The 18,648-nt window shown below is 48.4% G+C and overlaps 1 long non-coding RNA gene across 1 annotated transcript; it reads left to right on the top strand.

Moving 5' to 3' along the window:
- Positions 1–1,335: 1,335 nt before the first annotated feature.
- On the top strand, positions 1,336–16,904 carry LOC119972946. The gene is made up of 2 exons (XR_005462187.1): positions 1,336–1,401; positions 16,290–16,904. It is a non-coding gene; the product is annotated as an uncharacterized LOC119972946 (long non-coding RNA).
- Positions 16,905–18,648: the final 1,744 nt, after the last annotated feature.

Here is an 18,648-nt window from a genome sequence, read left to right as displayed (position 1 = left end):
CCCCTGGGGGGGAGAATAGGGTGCGAGGAGCTGCCTCCGACGCCGTCGTGAAACTTGGACGAGTTCACGACGGCTTTCCCGATGCCGCGCGGCATCGGAGAATCGCGCCCAAGATATTAGTTATCCAGTCCAAGGCACACAATAAATATTGACAACATATATCGGATTATCAGATTCACTTAACTCACTCGAGCATCTCTCATGGCAAAGATTCAGCTATTAGAGATCTGCAAAGATATTTCTTTTTCAACTGTAGTCTTCACTCGAGGTTTACAATAAATATTACTTTAATAATTGATGGATGTTAAAATATGTTACTGTAACAATAATTGAGTTAAAAAACTTAGTTCTCTGTAAAAAAGAAGATTGTATTTTCTCTATTCCGAGGACTTATTTAAAGTTGTAATTGATTAGTTTCACTTGACCGTGAATTGCACGTTTTATTCTCTAATGGTGCAGAATTCATATTGTCCCACATGGTCTTATGATGCACAAACTCGTGGATCTGATTCCCATGGGGTGGGATGGAGTCATTGGCTAGGACACAGGGTTTATGAACATAAAATTCACCAAAAATAAATGTTTTATACATTTCTGGTTATGAATGTTCAAGAACCAATGTCTCATTCGATTTGTGTGACTGGATGCAGCTTTCATTTCCTCCGGCAGTGAGTGTGCCATTTTACGCACAGGAAATCATTAACTCAGGCTTGAGTCACGTAAATGTAATGGGAAAGTTTTTTTTTCATCTGCTGAACCACCGACAGATTGAGGAGGATTCTGACCACTGAACTAGTCTTTTGTGGCTGCTCTACCACGCTGTACAATGTTTCCTAAACTTTGGCAACCTTTTAAAACCGGCAAATGCAAAAGAAAGTTTTACTTTATTCACAATAAAATTACTTTTCACCTTTTGCCTCAAACACACACTGGATATTGCAGACATATTAATAGAAGTGAACATTGGCTTCGAACTATTACTCCCTCTTGGTCATAAATGATGTGTGAAAAGAAAAGTTGTCAGTGCTGAAGTGATTGATGCTGCCTTAAATTGCTAAAAGCTTCTAAATGCAATTTCGTTTTGAAACAGCAATGTAGGGAAACCATAAACGTCAGATTTTTACTGACACGTTACTTTTATAAGTAATATTCTTTCTTTGCATGTGCTGAAATTGGTTGTCTCATTCCTAAATCTTTAAAAGTACAGAATTGAGTGAAATGGGACTACCGATTCCCCTCGTTAAAGCGAATGGCCTTTGAGGCTGTATTTAGGGGCTGGATTCAAATCCATAATCCAACATTAACCTCACACCAAGTAGGGCTGACTTCCTATTCCTCTTTCGTACTCTACAGCTTGGCCACTGAAACCAGGCAAGGGGAAGCTGAATATTCCTGCAAATGGTAAGATAAACTGAACATGGGCCAGAATTTTATGTTGCTCAGGCAGGTTTGCGCAAAATTTTGCTTGGCGTGTGCGAGTGGGAGTTGGCTGCATGCCTGCTAACAACTAGGCAGCTAGTTAAAGGAATTGCAAGTCCAACTGACTGGAATTCTACATTGCCCACGCAATTTTTAGGGCAACACGGACTGGTGGCCTTTCCATTTTTTCACTTTGATCATCCAAGGAGCATTGGCTGTGTGTGTTGTGAGGAACCAAAAGAGAAAATGCTGAAATATCTCAGCAGGTCTGGCAACATCTGTAGGGAGAGAAAAGAGCTAACGTTTCGAGCCCAGATGACCCTTTGTCAAAGTGTTGTGAGGATTTCAGGTGAATGTTTGCTGCAGTATCACTGTTGAGATTGCAGACCTTTTCCTCTGGTTTCATGTGAACTATTTGCATTCTTAACCTTGTTTTGAGGTTTTTTTTGTTCTGATAATTCTGTTGGAGCATTTCTGCCCATTGCAGCCTTCAGTGCACAGAGCAATGCCATCTGTATTTCAGTAAGTGGGGATTGTGTACTTCACTGTGGGGACCTCCTCTGAGGAGGAAGAGAGGGACAAAAGGGATAGGAGACCAGGAACTGGATTCTTCGATTTTGACGCTATGTGCTGACGCTGGCGCGGAAAAAGTGGAGTTTTACGACAGAAAAAATTGGCGCAACAACTGCACTGATTCAGCAACTCTAAATGGGCTGGCACCAAAGCCACGTGGAACACAACCGGTTCCATGCGAAACGGCGCCGGGAGAGCGGCTAGTCGCAGAGGGACTTGGCACAGTCACTGAGTGATGTGGCTCTGTCTCTGAGTGAAGTTGTGCAGTCCCTGTGGGATGTGGCACAGTCGTTGTACTCCATTGCCATGAGCATGGAGACCCTGGCCGAGACGAGCGCAGGCGTCCAGGACTGGCAGCGCCAGGTGACGGCACAGCCCCCAGAGCTCACTCCGGCTGCAACCCCGTCCCTAGGAGTAACCCGGGGGCCATCAGGCAACTAGAGAGAGAAGGAGGTTAAGGGTCCATGCCGGTGACTCCCACAGGGGAGGGGCTGGAACGCCGCAGTTCCTCTGAATCCCCCCCCCAACTAGTCTCCAGCACATCCGATGGGCAGCGGGCAGAACATGGTGGTACCACGCCACCTGTGACACCCGGAAGAGTGTCGGGCCCACCCTCGCCCAGTCACTACAGAGAACGGCCGCCAGAGTGGACCCCGAGGGCAGGAATTGCAGCAGACCACCTCCACTCCTGATGTCCCGCCTGGGGACCCACCTAAACAGAGCGCTCGGGCATGTAAGGCCTAGAAAGTTAGACACCAGTTACTTTGGCATGGCGAAGCACGTAGGATAGCATTAGGAGTCCGGGCACAGTTATTGTACATAGCACTGACACCAATAAACATGTGTTCACTGGCGTACCGACCTGTCTCGGCTCTCTGTCCATAGGGTGTGGGGATGGGATGAGCTGGCTGCAGAAGACATGCTGGTTGTTGGAGGATGGATGGAGCAGGGGGTTTGGGGGGTGGGAGTGTGTGTGTGTGTGTGTTGGGGGGGGGGGGGGTGTGGAGGGCCTACCCGGTGCGTGACCCACCACCGCTCACCGTTCTCCACCTCCTCCTCCAGCATTTTGCCCCTCTGCAGTACGATGTTTTGTAGGACACAGAGGATGCCACGATGTGGGAAACCCTCCCAGGGCTGTATTGGGCGGCCGCTCCAGAGCTGTCTGAGCATCTAAAGTGCATCTTGAGGACGCCGATGCACCGCTTGTGATGCCTCTGGACACTGAATGGGCATCATTACAGCGTTTCTCTGTGTTAATCTGAGGTCTCCGGATAGCAGTAGCAGATACCTGTCACCCAAGAATCAACCTCGCACCTGTGAGTTCACCTCAAAGGTGTTGAAAACTATCGAGTTCGCCAAAACGAATGCATCATGCACGCTGCCTTGGTTTCCACCGCAGGTGTGCACAATGTAGTCGCTGGCCACCTGTGCATTGAGGGAGTGAAATCCCTTCCGATATATGAAGCACACATCCCCATGCGCCGGTGCCCGCAGGGGGACATTTGTCCCATCAATCACTTCCTGGATCTTGGGTATACCAATGTATTATGTTCCTTGTACTGTTCTCCAACATAGCCAAAGTCGTAGTGTTGACAAAGAACATAAAGCTATATGTTTAAGTCATAACTAAATTATTTTACACTACTGGTAGCATGTAATGAATTTCCACTACTTGAAATGGTTCGCACACTCTACTGAGTAACAGTTAACAAAATAATAGTACTGAAGCTATGATACAGTAATTAATTATCTCTCTATTATATAACCTACACTCTAAATCAGCTTCACACTATCCTTCTACATCAACGTCTCCAACAGCTTCTCCCAGAATGCCTAGAGACGCAGCCTTTTATATCACTACTTAGTGATGCCATCTAGTGTTGATATACATGAATATCATCTTGTTAACCCTTTACTCTCCTGAGACTATACATATCATTACACAATGATGGCGGCGAATCCCGCTGCCCGGGCAATCTGGTGGGCTCGGTCCCCGTTGCACGTGACATAATGGGCCACACGAGCATATAGGGCATCCATCACGGCATGGATGCACCTGTGCATGGCGGTTTGGAAGACCCTGGACAGGTTCCTGTGACAATATGTATATTGTAAAGTAAATGAAGGGTTAACAAAATGTGAATGCATCCAACCACTAGGTGGTGATCAAGATCATAGGTGTGGATCACGTGATACCCTTCTTTCTGGGGGATAGGGAGTAGTCTTGCTTTCAGAAGACCAGTAGAGAGAATCATAGTTTTAGTTTATTTGTAATATTTATATCTTGTAAGCAAGTCAAATCTACCTAGTGTTAATGAATGATCTTGGTTCAAAACATTGCTTGACATTCTTTGTGAGACCTGCTGAATGGCTGGCTCTCCATCCTCAGTAGCTAGTTGCTGCTCCTGTTCTGCTGGATCCCAGTGAGTTCTCCCAGCGAACCAGAGAAGAAACAGACAGGATGATGCACAGCGAAGAGTGAGTTTGGGAATTTGAAGCTAGGTTGGAATTGAATTGAATCAGCAAGACTGTTCCTTTTTAAATTTCAGGAATTTAAATTAATCTAGAATTATGCAGTGAAGGTTAACAAGGGGCTGCCCCATCCACTCACATAACTGGTTGGCAGTTAAGTGTCAGTCACCTTAAGCTACTTTGACCTAAAAGTAGGTGGCGGGAAGTCAATTCAGGCCAATTTAAAAGAGCAACTTGTAACTCAATCCAAGTGAGCCAGAGAAGACACAGCCAGAGTGAGGCACAGCGAAGATTGAGTTTGGGATTCAAAGCTGGGTGGGGAGGAGGTGCTTTTTATCCCTGGTAAATGACTGGTAAGTAGTTTTCTTTTCATTTGTTTATTTTTTTTCTTTAGTTTTTTGGCATTTTAATTGTATAAATTAACCTAGATTTAAGACATGGCAGGAGATCCCAGACAGGTGTCATGTTCCTCATGTGCGATGTGGGAGCCCAGGGACACATCCACTGATCTTGGCTCCTTCACGTGCAAGAAGTGTGTCCAGCTGAAGCTCCTGTTAGACCGCTTGACGTCTCTGGAGCTGCAGATGAACTCACTTAGGCGCATGTGCGATGCTGAGGATGTGGTGGATAGCATGTTTAGCGAGTTGGTCACACCGCAGGTGAAAGTTACTGAAGGAGATAGAAAATGGGTGACCAAAAGACAGAGCAAGAGTAGGAAGGCAGTGCAGGTGTCCCTGCGGTCATCTCCCTGCAAAGCAGGTATAACGCTTTGGATATTGCTGAGGGAGTTGGCTCACCAGGGGAAAGCAGCAGCAGCCAGGCTCATGGCACCGTGGCTGGCTCTGCTGCACAGGGGGGCAGGACGAAGAATGGCAGGGCTATAGTGATAGGGGACTCGATCGTAAGGGGAATAAACAGGCAATTCTACAGACGCAATCGAGACTCCAAGATGGTATGTTGCCTCCCTGGTGCAAGGGTCAAGGATGTCTCGGTGTGGCTTCAGGACATTCTGTGGGGGAGGGTGAACAGCGAGCTGTTGTGTGCACATAGGCACCAATGATATAGGTAAAAAATGGGATGAGATCCTACAAGCTGATTTCAGAGAGTTAGGAGTTAAACTAAAAATAGGACCTCAAAGGTAGTAATCTCAGGATTGCTACCAGTACCATGAGCTAGTCCGAGTAGGAATGTCAGGATAGATAGGATGAATGCGTGGTTCGAGAGATGGTGCAAGAGGGAGGGATGCAAATTCCTGGGGCATTGGAACCAGTTCTGGGGGAGGTGGGACCAGTACAAACCGAATGGTCTGCACCTGGGCGGGACTGGAACCGCTGTCCTAGGGGGAGTGCTAGTGCTGTGGGGGAGGGTTTAAACTAATATGGTAGGGAGATGGGAACCGATGCAGGAAGTTGGAGGGAAGTAAAACAGGGCCAGAAACAAAAAGCAGTAAGGGGGAATGTGTAAGGCAGAGAAGCCATAGTCAAAAATCAAAAAGGGCCACTGTACAGGGTATAGTGACTGAGGAGAGTGTGAAAAGGGAGGTGGCCAATGCAGGATTGAGGATGCTGTACCTAAATGCGCGCAGTATACGGAACAAGGTAAATGAGCTTGTTGCGTACATTGAAATTGGCCGGTACAATGATGTGGGCATCACAGAGTTGTGGCTGCAAGGGGATCAGGACTGGTATCTAAATATCCAAGGATATATGTCCTACCGAAAGGACAGGCAGATGGGCAAAGGGGGCGGGGTTGCATTGTTAGTAAGGAATGAAGTTTAATCGATAGCAAGTAGCAATATAGGATCAGAAGGCATAGAATCTCTGTGGGCAAAGTTGAGGAATCATGAAGGTAAAATGACCCTGATGGGAGTTATGTACAGGCCCACTAGCAGTAGTCAGGATGTGGGGCAGAAGATAAATCAGGAGATAGAAAAGGCATGTAAAAAAGGCAATATTGCAATAATCATGGGGGACTTCAATATGCAGGTGGACTGGGAAAATCAGGTTCGTAGTGGATCCCAAGAAAAGGAATTTGTGGAATGCCTAAGAGATGGTTTTTCGGAGCAGCTTGTGACAGAGCCTACTCGGGAACGGACAATTCTGGATTTGGTGATGTGTAATGAGGCAGTCTTGATGAGGGAATTTAAGGTGAAGGAACCCTTAAGGAGCAGTGACCACAATATGATAGGATTTACCCTGCAGTTTGAGAGGGAGAAGCTGCAATCAGATGTGACGGTATTACAATTAAATAAGGGTAACTACAATGAGGGAGGAGCTGGCCAGAATTGATTGGAAAAGGAGCCGAGCAGGAAAGACGGTGGAACAGCAATGGCAGGAGTTGTTGGGGGTTATTAGGGAGACACAACAGAAATTCATCCCAAGGAGGAGGAAACATGCTAAGAGGAGGACAAGGCATCCATGGTTGATGAGGGAAGTCAAGGACAGCATAAAGGCTAAAGAAAAAGGCATACAAAATGGCGAGGATTAGTGGGAAACCAGAAGATTGGAAGCCTTTAAAAGCGAGCAGAGGACAACTAAAAAAGCAATAAGGGGGAAGAAGATGAAGTATGAAAATGAAATGAAAATCGCTTATTGTCACAAGTAGGCTTCAAATGAAGCTACTGTGAAAAGCCCCTAGTCACCACATTCCGGCGCCTGTTCGGGGAGGCTGTTACGGGAAGCCAGCTAGTAATATAAAGGAAGATAGGAAGAGATTTTTTTCAACATATAAAAGGCAAGAGAGAGGCAAAAATAGACATTGGACCACTAGAAAATGTGGCTGGAGAAGTAATAATAGGAAACAAATAAATGGCAGACGAACTGAATAGTTACTTTGCATCAGTCTTCACGGTGGAAGATACCATTGGAATGCCAGAGCTCCAGGAGAATCAGGGGGCAGAGGTGAGTGCAGTGACCATTACTAAGGAGAAGGCTCTTGGGAAACTGAAAGGTCAGAAGGTGGATACGTCACCTGGACCGGATGGACTACACCCCAGTGTCCTAAAAGAGACAGCTGAGGAAATTGTGGAGGCATTGGAAATGATCTTTCAGGAATCTCTGGAGGCAGGAAGGGTCCCAGAGGACTGGAAGGCGGCTCATGTAACACCACTGTTTAAGAAGGGAGGGAGGCAGAAGACGAGAAATTATAGGCCGGTTAACCTGACTTGGATCATTGGTAAGATTTTATAGTCTGTTATTAAAGATGAGATCGCGAAGTACGTGGAAGTGCATGGTAAAATAGGACTGAGTCAACACGGCTTTGTCAAAGGGAGGTCGTGTCTGACAAATCTGTCAGAGTTCTTTGAGGAGGTAACAAGGAAGTTAGACAAAGGAGAACCAGTGGACGTGATTTATTTAGATTTCCAGAAGGCCTTTGACAAGGTGCTGCATAGGAGACTCTTAATTAAGTTAAGAGCTCATGGTGTTCAGGGTAAGATTCTGGCATGGATAGAGGATTGGCTGATTGGTAGAAGACAGAGAGTGGGGATAAAGGGGTCTTTTTCAGGATGGCAGCCGGTGACTAGTGGTGTGCCTCGGGGGTCTTTTTACAAGATACATTAATGATCTGGAAGAAGGTACTGAAGACACTGTTGCTATGTTTGCAGATTATACAAAAATTTGTCGAGGGACAGCTAGTATTGAGGAAGCAAGGGGGCTACAGAAAGATTTGGACAAGCTAGAAGAGTGGGCAATGAAGTGGCAAATTAAATACAATGTGGGAAAGTGTGATGTTATGCACTTTGGAAGGAGGAATCTAGGCATAGACTATTTTCTAAATGGGGAAATGCTTCGGAAATCAGAAGCACAAAGGGACTTGGGAGTCCTTGTTCACAATTCTCTTCAGGGTAATGTGCAGGTTCAGTCAGCAGTTAAGAATGCAAATGCAATGTTAGCATTTATGTCATGAGGATTAGAATACAAGACCAGGGATGTACTTCTGAGGCTGTATAAGGCTCTGATCATACCCCATTTCGAGTATTGTGAGCAGTTTTGGGCCCCGTATCTAAAGAAGGATGTGCTGGCAGTGGTCAGTCCTATTCATTGGTGGTGAATCTGTGGAACACTTTGCCGCAGAAGGCTGTGGAGGCCAAATCATTGAGTGTCTTTAAGTCAGAGATAGATAGGATCTTGATTAATAAGGGGGTTCAAGAGCTATGGGGAGAAGGCAGGAAAATGGGGATGAGAAAATATCAGCCCTTATTGAATGGCGGAGCGGACTTGATGGGCCAAGTGGCCTAATTCTGCTCTTATGTCTTATGGTCTTATGGTCCCCTCTGAACAACCCCTGCTCATGCAACCTGAGTGCATCATCCAGGGTTGAAGCAACCAGGCAGATGCCAACCATACCCAACTGTATTCTGGAATCCACTATTTGCAGGGGGTAACTGTGACCTTCAGAGACATTGGCATTGGGTGCCTGATGCACTATCAATTACGACGAGACGAGAGTTGAATGTAATCGAGGCTTTATTACACAGAGATGTGTGGCCTCCTACAGCAGCTGACAAAATGGCTGCTGTTAAGAGAGCACACACATTTATACTCCACCTACTGGGCGGAGCCAGTAGGCAGGGATCTACCCCCGTAGCTGTAGTACAGGGGCCTTACTGTAAAACCCATACATATAATATAATACACACCAGGGACTACAGACAGATGTAACAGCCACAGCATCACTAGAGGGCAGCATCAGAGGCGGGTATAAAGGGTCCAGCCCAAGGGATGATCCGCCTGTTTCAGAAGCACGGGGCTAGTGAGCAGCAGCAGACAGAGACAGCTCAGCATAGGCAGCTTACCTTAGCTTCACTGGTCACACCTCTTGACTGTATTATATCTGGTTAAGCTCTGGAAACAGAACAAACCCATTGAATAAAGTATTTGTGTTAACTGGAAGTCTACAATCTTTATTCAGACTTAGAGAATAACATAAGTACCACATTCACCCCCTGATAAAAATGAGTCCAGCGGGGTTGGTGGAAACTCTATACATACAGATTGGCTTTTAAAAATTACAGAGAAGGTTACAAATTTAGACGATCCGACGCCTTGATCTGTTGTCGAGAGCGCCGCAGTGCTGGTGCGACTCAGGCATCGGCTGGGTCTTCGGTGACTCCGAAAGCGTGTCAAATTCCTCTTCATCCCCGGGTGGGAGCAAGGGGAGGACTGATTATCCTGGAGCAGGGGCTGCGGTGGGGTGCGCCGGGTAAGGGAGGGTGGCGCCGTGGCATGGGGGGATTGTGTGTGGGGAACCAGCTGGTGCCAGGTCCCTGAGGGAGACTGTGTTTTGGCGGCCGTCAGGGTACGCTACGTAGGCGCATTGCAGGTTGGCGTGGAGTAGCTGTACCCTCTCAACCAACGGGTCTGCCTTGTGGAGTCGCACGTGTTTACGGAGGAGAACGGGTCCTGGAGCTGGCAGCCACATTGGGAGCGAAACCCCGGAGGTGGACTTCCTGGGGAAGGCAAAGAGACGTTCATGGTGGGTTTCGTTAGTCGCAGTGCACAGGAGCGACCGAATGGAGTGAAGTGCGTTGGGGAGGACCTCCTGCCAGCGGGAGGCCGGGAGATTTCTGGACCGTAGGGCCAGCTGGACGGCCTTCCAGACCGTCCCATTCTCCCGCTCCACCTGCCCGTTTACCCTGGGGTTGTAGCTGGTCGTCCTGCTCGAGGCAATGCCCCTGCTGAGCAGGTATTGGCGCAGCTCATCGCTCATAAATGAGGATCCCCGGTTGCTGTGGACGTAGGCGGGGAAACCGAACAAGGTCAAGATGGTGTTGAGGGCTTTGATGATGGTGGCAGACGTCATATCGGGGCATGGGAGGGCAAAGGGGAATCGGGAATATTCATCGACCACACTGTGAAAGTACGTGTTGCGGTCGGTGGAGGGGAGGGCCCTTTGAAGTCCATGCTGAGGACTTCAAAGTGGCGGGAGGCCTTCACCAGGCACGCACGGTCTGGCCGGTAGAAGTGCGGTTTACACTCCGCGCAGACCTGGCAGTCTCTGGTGATAGCCCTGACTTCCTCGATGGAGTAGGGCAGATTGTGGGCCTTAATGAAGTGGTACGAAAGGGTGACTCCTCGGTGACAGAGATTGTCGTGCAGGGTCCGGAGTCGGTCCACTTGTGCACTGGTGCATGAACCTCGGGACAGGGCATTGGGGGGCTCGTTGAGTTTACCGAGGCGATACAAAGTCTCATAATTGTAGGTGGAGAGCTCGATCCTCCACCTCAAGATTTTATCATTTTCGATCTTACCCCACTGTGTGTTGTTAAACATGAAGGCAACCAACCGTTGGTCAGTGAGGAGAGTGAATCTCCTGCCGGCCAGGTAATGCCTCCAATATCGCACAGCTTCAACAATCGCTTGGGCCTCCTTTTCGATGGAGGAGTGCCGAATTTTGGAGGCATGGAGGGTGCGGAAAAAGAATGCCACGGGCCTGCCTACCTGGTTGAAGGTGGCAGCCAGAGCGACGTCTGATGCATCGCTCTCAACTTGGAAGGGGAGCGTCTCGTCGACCGCGTGCATCATGGTCTTGGCGATGTCGGCCTTGATATAGTTGAAGGCCTGGTGAGCCTCGGCCGTCAGTGGGAAAACGGTGGATTGAATGAGTGGGCGGGCCTTGTCCGTATAGTTTGGGACCCACTGGGTGTAATACGAAAAGAACCCCAGGCATCCTTTGAGGGCCTTGGGCAGTGGGGGAGGGGGAGCTCCATGAGGGGACGCATGCGATCGGGGTCGGGCCCTAGAACTCGGTTCTGAATCATGTAGCTGTGGATGGCTAATCGGTTCGTACTGAACACACACTTCTCCTTGTTGTAAGTGAGATTGAGGAGAGTGGCGGTTTGGAGAAATTTGGAAAGGTTAGCGTCGTGCTCCAGCTGGTCGTGGCCGCAGATGGTGACGTTGTTCAGGTACGGGAAAGTGGCCCGCAGTCCATACCAGTCAACCATTCGGTCCATCTCCCATTGGAAGTCCGAGACCCCGTTGGTGACGCCAAAGGGAACCCCAAGAAAGTGGTAAAGGCAGCCGTTTGCTTCAAACGCAGTGTATGGGTGGTCCACCTTATGGATGGGGAGCTGGTGGTAGGTGGATTTCAGGGCCACTGTCGAGAAGACCCGGTACTATGCAATCTGATTGACCATATCAGATATGCGTGGGAGGGGATACGCGTCGAACTGCGTGTACCGATTGATGGTCTGACTGTAGTCAATGACCATCCTGATTTTCTCCCCGGTTTTCACCACTACCACTTGGGCTCTCCAGAGGCTGTTGCTGGCCTCGATAATACCTTCCCGCAGCAGCGCTGTACCATCTGCTCCTGGTGGCGACGGGTTTGCAATCTGGGGTTAGGTTTGCAAAAAGGGAAGGCGGGTTAACCTTAAGGGTTGCGAGGCCGCAAACAGTAAGGATTGGTAGGGGCCCGCCATATTTCAGGGTTAGGCTCTGGAGGTTGCACTGGAAGTCCAGGCCAAGTAGCAAGGCAGTGCAGAGGTTGGGGAGGACAGAGAGCCACTGAACTCTACGCCCTGAACGGTGAGGGTGGTGATGTAGTGCCCCCCCCGGATCGCCACGAAGTGGGATCCGGAGACCAGGGAGATTCTTTGGTTAGCGGGGTGTACCGCAAGGGAGCAGCACCTTACTGTATCAGGGTGGATGCAGCTCTCAGTGCTCCCAGAGTCCAGTAGGCAGGATATCTCGTGCCCATTGACTTCACCGTTGTCGAAGTGCTCGCTGATTGTTCGAGCGTGACCGAAACGAGACGCGGCTGGTCGTCGGCGGTTGCAGGTGATGAGCAGCCTGCTGAGGTGCCCGACGGGCAGGGGTCCTGAGGCAGATAAGATGGCGGCGCCCACGGGCCGCACGTGTCCTGGGGCAGGCAAAATGGTGGCGCCCATTGGTTCTGAGGCAGGCAAGATGGTGGCGCCCACGGGCCACACGTGGTCTGAGGAGGGGAAGATGGCGGTGCCCACTGACTGCACGTGGGGGGTGCCGGGTGCCAGGACAAAAAGCAGCGATTGAGCGGGCCTGGCACACTGCACCGAAATGTCCATTCTTGCAACAGGTCTTGCAGAGCGCGCTCCGCACCTGGCAGTGCTGCCGGGGGAGTTTTGTCTGTCCGCAGAAGTAGCATTTGGGTCCCCCGGGGTTGGTTTTCTGCCGCGCGGCGCAGGCGTGGGGTTGGCTGAGGGCGGTCGCTGATGGGGTCCACAATGGGGTGGCCGCCGGTGGGGTCCACGATGCACGGGGGGGGGGGCATGCGGTCGGGGGCATAAGCCTGTACGTTGCGTGAGGCGACCGTAAGTGAGAGCATTAGTTTCTTGGTCGCCACGAGGTCAAGCGTGGCCCCTTCCCAGATGCGCTGGCGGATGTAGTCAGACCCTATGCCCGTAAAGAATGCATCTCTCATCAGCAGGTTCAAATGTTCAGTGGCCGAAACGGTCACAGTCTCTCACCAGGGCGTGTAGGGTATGCCAGAAATCTTCTACGGACTCACCGGGAAGTTGGTGGCGCGTGGATAGGAGATGCCTGGCGTAGATCTTGTTGGTCCGCTGAGCGTAATTCTCCTTTTGTAACGCATTGGCTTCTGCGTAAGTCGGCGCTTCCTGGACGAAGGGAAAAATGTTGGACCTCAGCCGTGTGTACAGAATCTGGAGCTTCTGTGCTTCTGGGATTGGGTCTGGCGCAGACCCGATGTATGCTTCAAAACAGGCTAGCCAATGTTTGAAGTCTTTTTTTGGTGTTGTCTGCTTGAGGATGCAGCTGCAGGCGATCCGGCTTGATGCAGAAGTCAATCTCTGAAAAATCTCTGTGTAATAAATTGATGCACTATCAGTTACGACAAGACGAGAGTAGAATGTAATTGAGGCTTTATTGCACAGAGACGTGTGGCCTCCGACAGCAGCTGATGAAATTGCTGCAGTATGGAGAGCACACACATTTATACTCCACCTACTGGGCAGAGTCAGCAGGCAGGGATCTACCCCCGTACCTGTAGTACAGGGGCCTTACCGTAAAACCCATATATACAATATAATACACAGTGGTGACTACCACAGTGCCCACCAATTCAGTTGGAGGTGATCTCTGGCCCAATCATGTGGCATAATGATTTAATGGTTAATTAGAGACGTGGAGCTGGATTCTCCATTGGCTGATGCCGGAATCCCGAACCACGATCAGGTGGTGAATACGACGTCAGCCAATAATCTATGTCAGCGCCGGGAACCCAGTGAAATGCCATGCTCCAGTGCCTTGATAGCTGGTTGAATGCTTTCCATGCCTCGTGCTGGAGTGGGTAGCAAATTGTGCAGTAAGGGCAGCCAAAGGAAAAGATATAAGGATATGCTTGAGGCCACCTGAGAGCCTGGAGATATTGACACTGACAGGGAGGACCACTCAACATTGCTCCACCTGGCCCATCAAAGAGCAAGCTGCATCGAGTCTCAGTGAGGCACAACGGCAGTGGAAGGAGAGGCAAGCCAACCCGAGGCTGGAAAGTCCACTCCCCTGTGCAATAATATTCCCTCACTGTGGAAGAACGTGTTGATCCAGAATCAGGCTCCATATGAAGACTCACCAAGTCTGACAGATCCTATCCTGATATCGAGGGGCCATTCCCACCTACGTCAATCCTACCCATTACTTACCTTCTCCCCGGCTTCTCGGAGTGGCTGGGACCTTTAAACTTACCAGCTTTATGCCATAAAAAGGGGACAGGTCTTTCTTTCCTCTGACTCTGCTGAACTCAACTGAGCATCAGGCCAACAACAAGGCCCAACTTCTGCTCCATTGCTCTCTTCGGTCTCCATACAGGCTAAACGGCGCATACCAAACATGGGCAAGCCAAGACCAGAGGAGGAATGGCCCCCAATGAATTCAAGGAGGTTCCTGCAGAGCTAGCCAGTGAGGACAGGATTGCTCCTGGGGCAACACAGAGCTTGGCCTCTCACAACAACCTAGGACAGATCTCAGCTCCATCACTTCACCCAATCCTGCAATTCACACGGAGTGCTCTGAGCTCTGAATCAGCTTCAGCTCATCCACTAAAACTGTCCTTTTGTCTGTTGCTGGAAGAAGCAGATCACAGCCAATTAGTCAGCCCAGCATCTCTCCGAGCCTGCGAAGCATGTCTAAGGATAAGGGGATCAGGAAGAACCATCACAGAGCTCACTGGCACCTCTATTTTAGGAACAAAGATACTTGCTGAGTGTTTCACCATCCGCTTGCTCAGAACAGGTATATCCTTCCTAATTATGGTAGTACGATGGTTAGCACTGTTGCTTCACTGTGTCAGGAGCTTGCCTTCGATTCCCGGCTTGGGCCACTATCTGTCACGTTCTCCCTTTGTCTGTGTGGGTTTCCTCCGGGTGCTCCGGCTTCCCCCCCAGAAGTCCCGAAAGACATGCTTGTTCGATGAATTGGACATTCTGAATTCTCCCTCAGAGTACCCGAACAGGCGCCGGAGTGTGGCGACTAGGGGACTTCCACAGTAACTTCATTGCAGTTTTAACGTAAGCCTACTTGTGACACTGATACAGATTATTATTATTTTGCGTGCTGTTGCTTACCACAACTCCACCATTTGTTCAACCCCAGTCACCTAGAAGCCAAGCAATAAAATAGATAAAAATTCAACCTTTACATTTTTTAGCTTTAATTGCTGTTTACAACATGAAATGAAGGTTACAGCTCCTAAAATATTGACTTGCACATGGTAAATATGTCAGTGTGTTTGAAATTGCAAAGGCACAATAGTTCTCATTCCAGCTTTGACCAATAAGCATGTGTATTTGAATTGACCGGCCAAATATTGGTCATGCCATGTTCCAGGTAATTGAATGTATCTCAGAAGGAAAAATAGTCGGAACACTCATGGATGCAAAAACAAATATAGTGACCTTCTCCGAATGATAATAGAATGGGGTGGCAGCAGCCTTGAGGAAATCCTTGGCCTATACTGAGCCAATTTAAGAAAAGCAATAAAAACTCATTTTAAATGTTCTAGTTAACTAAAGCAGGAAGTGATGTTTCGGAACAGATTTATCCACCCTTCTGCTTTGCACTGCCCTGAGGGTTGCAGCATTTTCTATTTTTATTTCATATTTTCAATCTGAATTGTTTATTTATTCTCTCATTCTCTGAGTTTACAGTTGGCACAGATTCTGGCTATATTGGCAGACAATTGACTCGAACAATACAGATTTCCATTCTGGTAAACTCGATCTTCAATCCTGGAATTGTGACCGATGTAGTTATATATTTAGTCATTTCATTGTGACTAATGTAGTTATATATTTAGTCATTTCATGACCATCTTTATAGTTGCAGGAGCCATCATAGGCTGGAAACATTAAAGGAGAAAGAATACGCTGGGGTGTATTTCCACAGTAAAATCCCTCCACCCCTCCAAACCCCCCCCCCCACCCCCCAACACACATTTCGATAACGTGAAGATCATTTTGAAATCTCCTAACCTGCAGGGGATTTTAAAATATTCATTGTTCCTATTCTCCACATGAGAGCACCTCATTCTACAGGTTTCTGTTCTTTCAAGGAGCCTCTAAGTTGGCAATAAAAGGTTCCACTGACAAGTGGGTATGTGGCACAATTGGTGTTGAATCTCTCCATGAAGACACTAACATGGGAATGCCAGCTTATTACCTCCTTCCACAGAGCAGGCAGATCAAAAATGCTGGGTCGCTGAACAGTGAAAATACAAGTCTTTTCCAGAATGTGATGATTTGTTCATAGTGACTGGATATAAAAACACATTAAAATAACAAGCTGCAATTTCCCTTTTGTTCATATTTTTGAGCTCCTCTGTTTCAGAATACTGGAGTGGAAGATGGTTTAGCAGATACACTGTTGTCATATTGCTGTACGAAGACATTCTAACTGACCGACCACCCAGGATTGTAAACAATTTTGGACGAACCAAAGCATCATATTATTGACATTCATAAAATTACTATTTGATCCTTCAGATGGAAACAACAGATACTTGTTTGAAAAACCTATTGGAAATATTGGCTTCCCAGGTACTCCGGACCAGCAATGTGGGAAACATCAATTGGCATCAACGTGTACCTCCAAAGCCTGATCCAAAATTTCACTAGGTTTCTTTGATTTCTTCCCACTTTGCTCCCAAACCAGACATATTAAACTTTATGATAACTCCAAACTCGTTGCCACTGAATTATGTCCTTATTAGCAAAGGAGAACATTTCCTTGCAGATATTTCTTCTTTTTCAGCCTTTTTCTAATTCTCACATTATATCTGTGTGTTAGAGGTATAGCTTTTAAGTTTTGTAAATTGAACTGTAAGCCTAAATTCAGTAGGAATATCCCTGGTGAACATTTAGAGGTTGGCAGACCACACAGACCTAGGATAATTGTAATTCAATATGTAACTTGTGTTTACTGAATAAAGTTAATGTAAAAGGGTGTGAGTCATGAAATGGCAGATGGTCTTACTTGGCTGAACACTGGAGACATGACATTTGCAAGTAATCCGGTAAAAGGTAAATTATTCATGTGGTTTTCCAGAATTAAGGAAACCTTTGCCAATAAAAGATAGTTAATTTGCATTTCTACCTGTGAGAAGGCTGGTTGTGTCACATTACCATGGAGATAGGTGGAGCTTAGTGTGATTCTTTGTTGTGAGTTTATTTTTGTCACTTCAGTTAGTTTATCAAGCCAATAAATACTGGTTGAGAGAAACAGCTGGAAATTTGGGCAGTTGGAGCTCAGTGATAAGATAGACAAAAAACAATGGGTGTTAGCCAGATCAGTAACCTGGCTGAGAAAATATGAAAGGTGTTTATTGTGTTTTACAATTCCCCACCCTCCTGATAGTGCTGCCCCCTCCCCCACCCATAGATATTTTTCCGGAGAATCCCGCCCTAAGTGTCCTAATTAACGTTAGATACTAGTGACAGCCGTCGGAAAACACCCGGCAATTCCTGCTCGCTACCTCACTGAGAAGCTTTTCCGTTAGATCGTGTCCTATGCCCCTTCAAGCAAGCGATCTGACAGGAAGTAAAGCAAAATAACTGAAAAACGTAACCTCAAAATGCCATTAAGACACTTGAGCGTGATCTTCCGGCCTCGTTATGCTCTCGTTCAAGCGAAACGAGGCCTGTGAACAGTGGGAAAGGCCGAAATCGAGAACTGTACAAGGCGCCAAACTGTTTGCGATGCAACTGGCCCATTTCCGTAGGCGAAATCGGGATCTCGCCACAGTGCGACGAGAAACCAATTATCACCACTTAAGCCCAATTTCCATACAATCAGCGGGAGCCACTCCATATCCAACAGCCTCCTATCATTCAGCGGCCTCCCCAGCAAGTGGTCACACTGGCGCTGATTAGTACTACGTAATTAGTATGGGCAGCACGGTAGCACAGTGGTTACCACAGTTGCTTCACAGTGCCAGGGTCCAAGGTTCGATTCCCGGCTTGGGTCACTGTCTGTGCAGAGTCTGCATGTTCTCCCCTTGCCTGCGTGGGTTTCCTCTAGGTGCTCCAGTTTCCTCCAACTGCCCACAGATGTGCAGGTTGGATGGATTGACCATGATAAATTGCCCTTAGTGTCCAAAAAGGTTGGATGGGGTTACTAGGTTACGGGGCTAGAATGGAGGTGTGGGCCTAAGTGGAGTGCTCTTTCCAAGTGCTGGTGCAGACTCGATGGGCTGATTGGCCTCCTTCTGCACTATAAATTCTATGATTCTATGATACTCCTTTTGAAAATTGTGAACAGGTCAGAAGTGCGTCTGTGGTTAACCAAGGAGGTGAGTAGTCATCTTTGCTCATAGGCCAAGAACCTGGGGTTACTGTGCTCGGTGGGTGGTGGGGGACTCTCGGCTGGGGATGGGGTGCCCTCAGCAGCTTTGGGCTGCCAAAGGAGGGATGGAGGCGCACGGTGGGGCAACTGGGGGGCAACCGCCCGCGGCACCAGCATGCCAACCCCTGGATCGTTTACCCATTCCGGCGGCAACCCTTGTCCTTGCCCATTTTCCCCACCGACCACCCAAAACCCGCCACCTCTCACCCCCCCCCCCCCACCCCCCGCCCCCTCCAACCCCCCCTCCCACTGACTGCCGAGACCTTTGGGCCATACAGCTAGAGGCTATTGCGAATCGTGGTTCGGTAATCACTGCACTGGATTACTCCCCATGTCTGCGTGGGTT

This window comes from Scyliorhinus canicula, chromosome 10, assembly GCF_902713615.1.
Source record: "Scyliorhinus canicula chromosome 10, sScyCan1.1, whole genome shotgun sequence".
NCBI classification, from domain to species: domain Eukaryota; kingdom Metazoa; phylum Chordata; class Chondrichthyes; order Carcharhiniformes; family Scyliorhinidae; genus Scyliorhinus; species Scyliorhinus canicula.
This window is presented reverse-complemented; position numbering and strand designations above follow the sequence as displayed.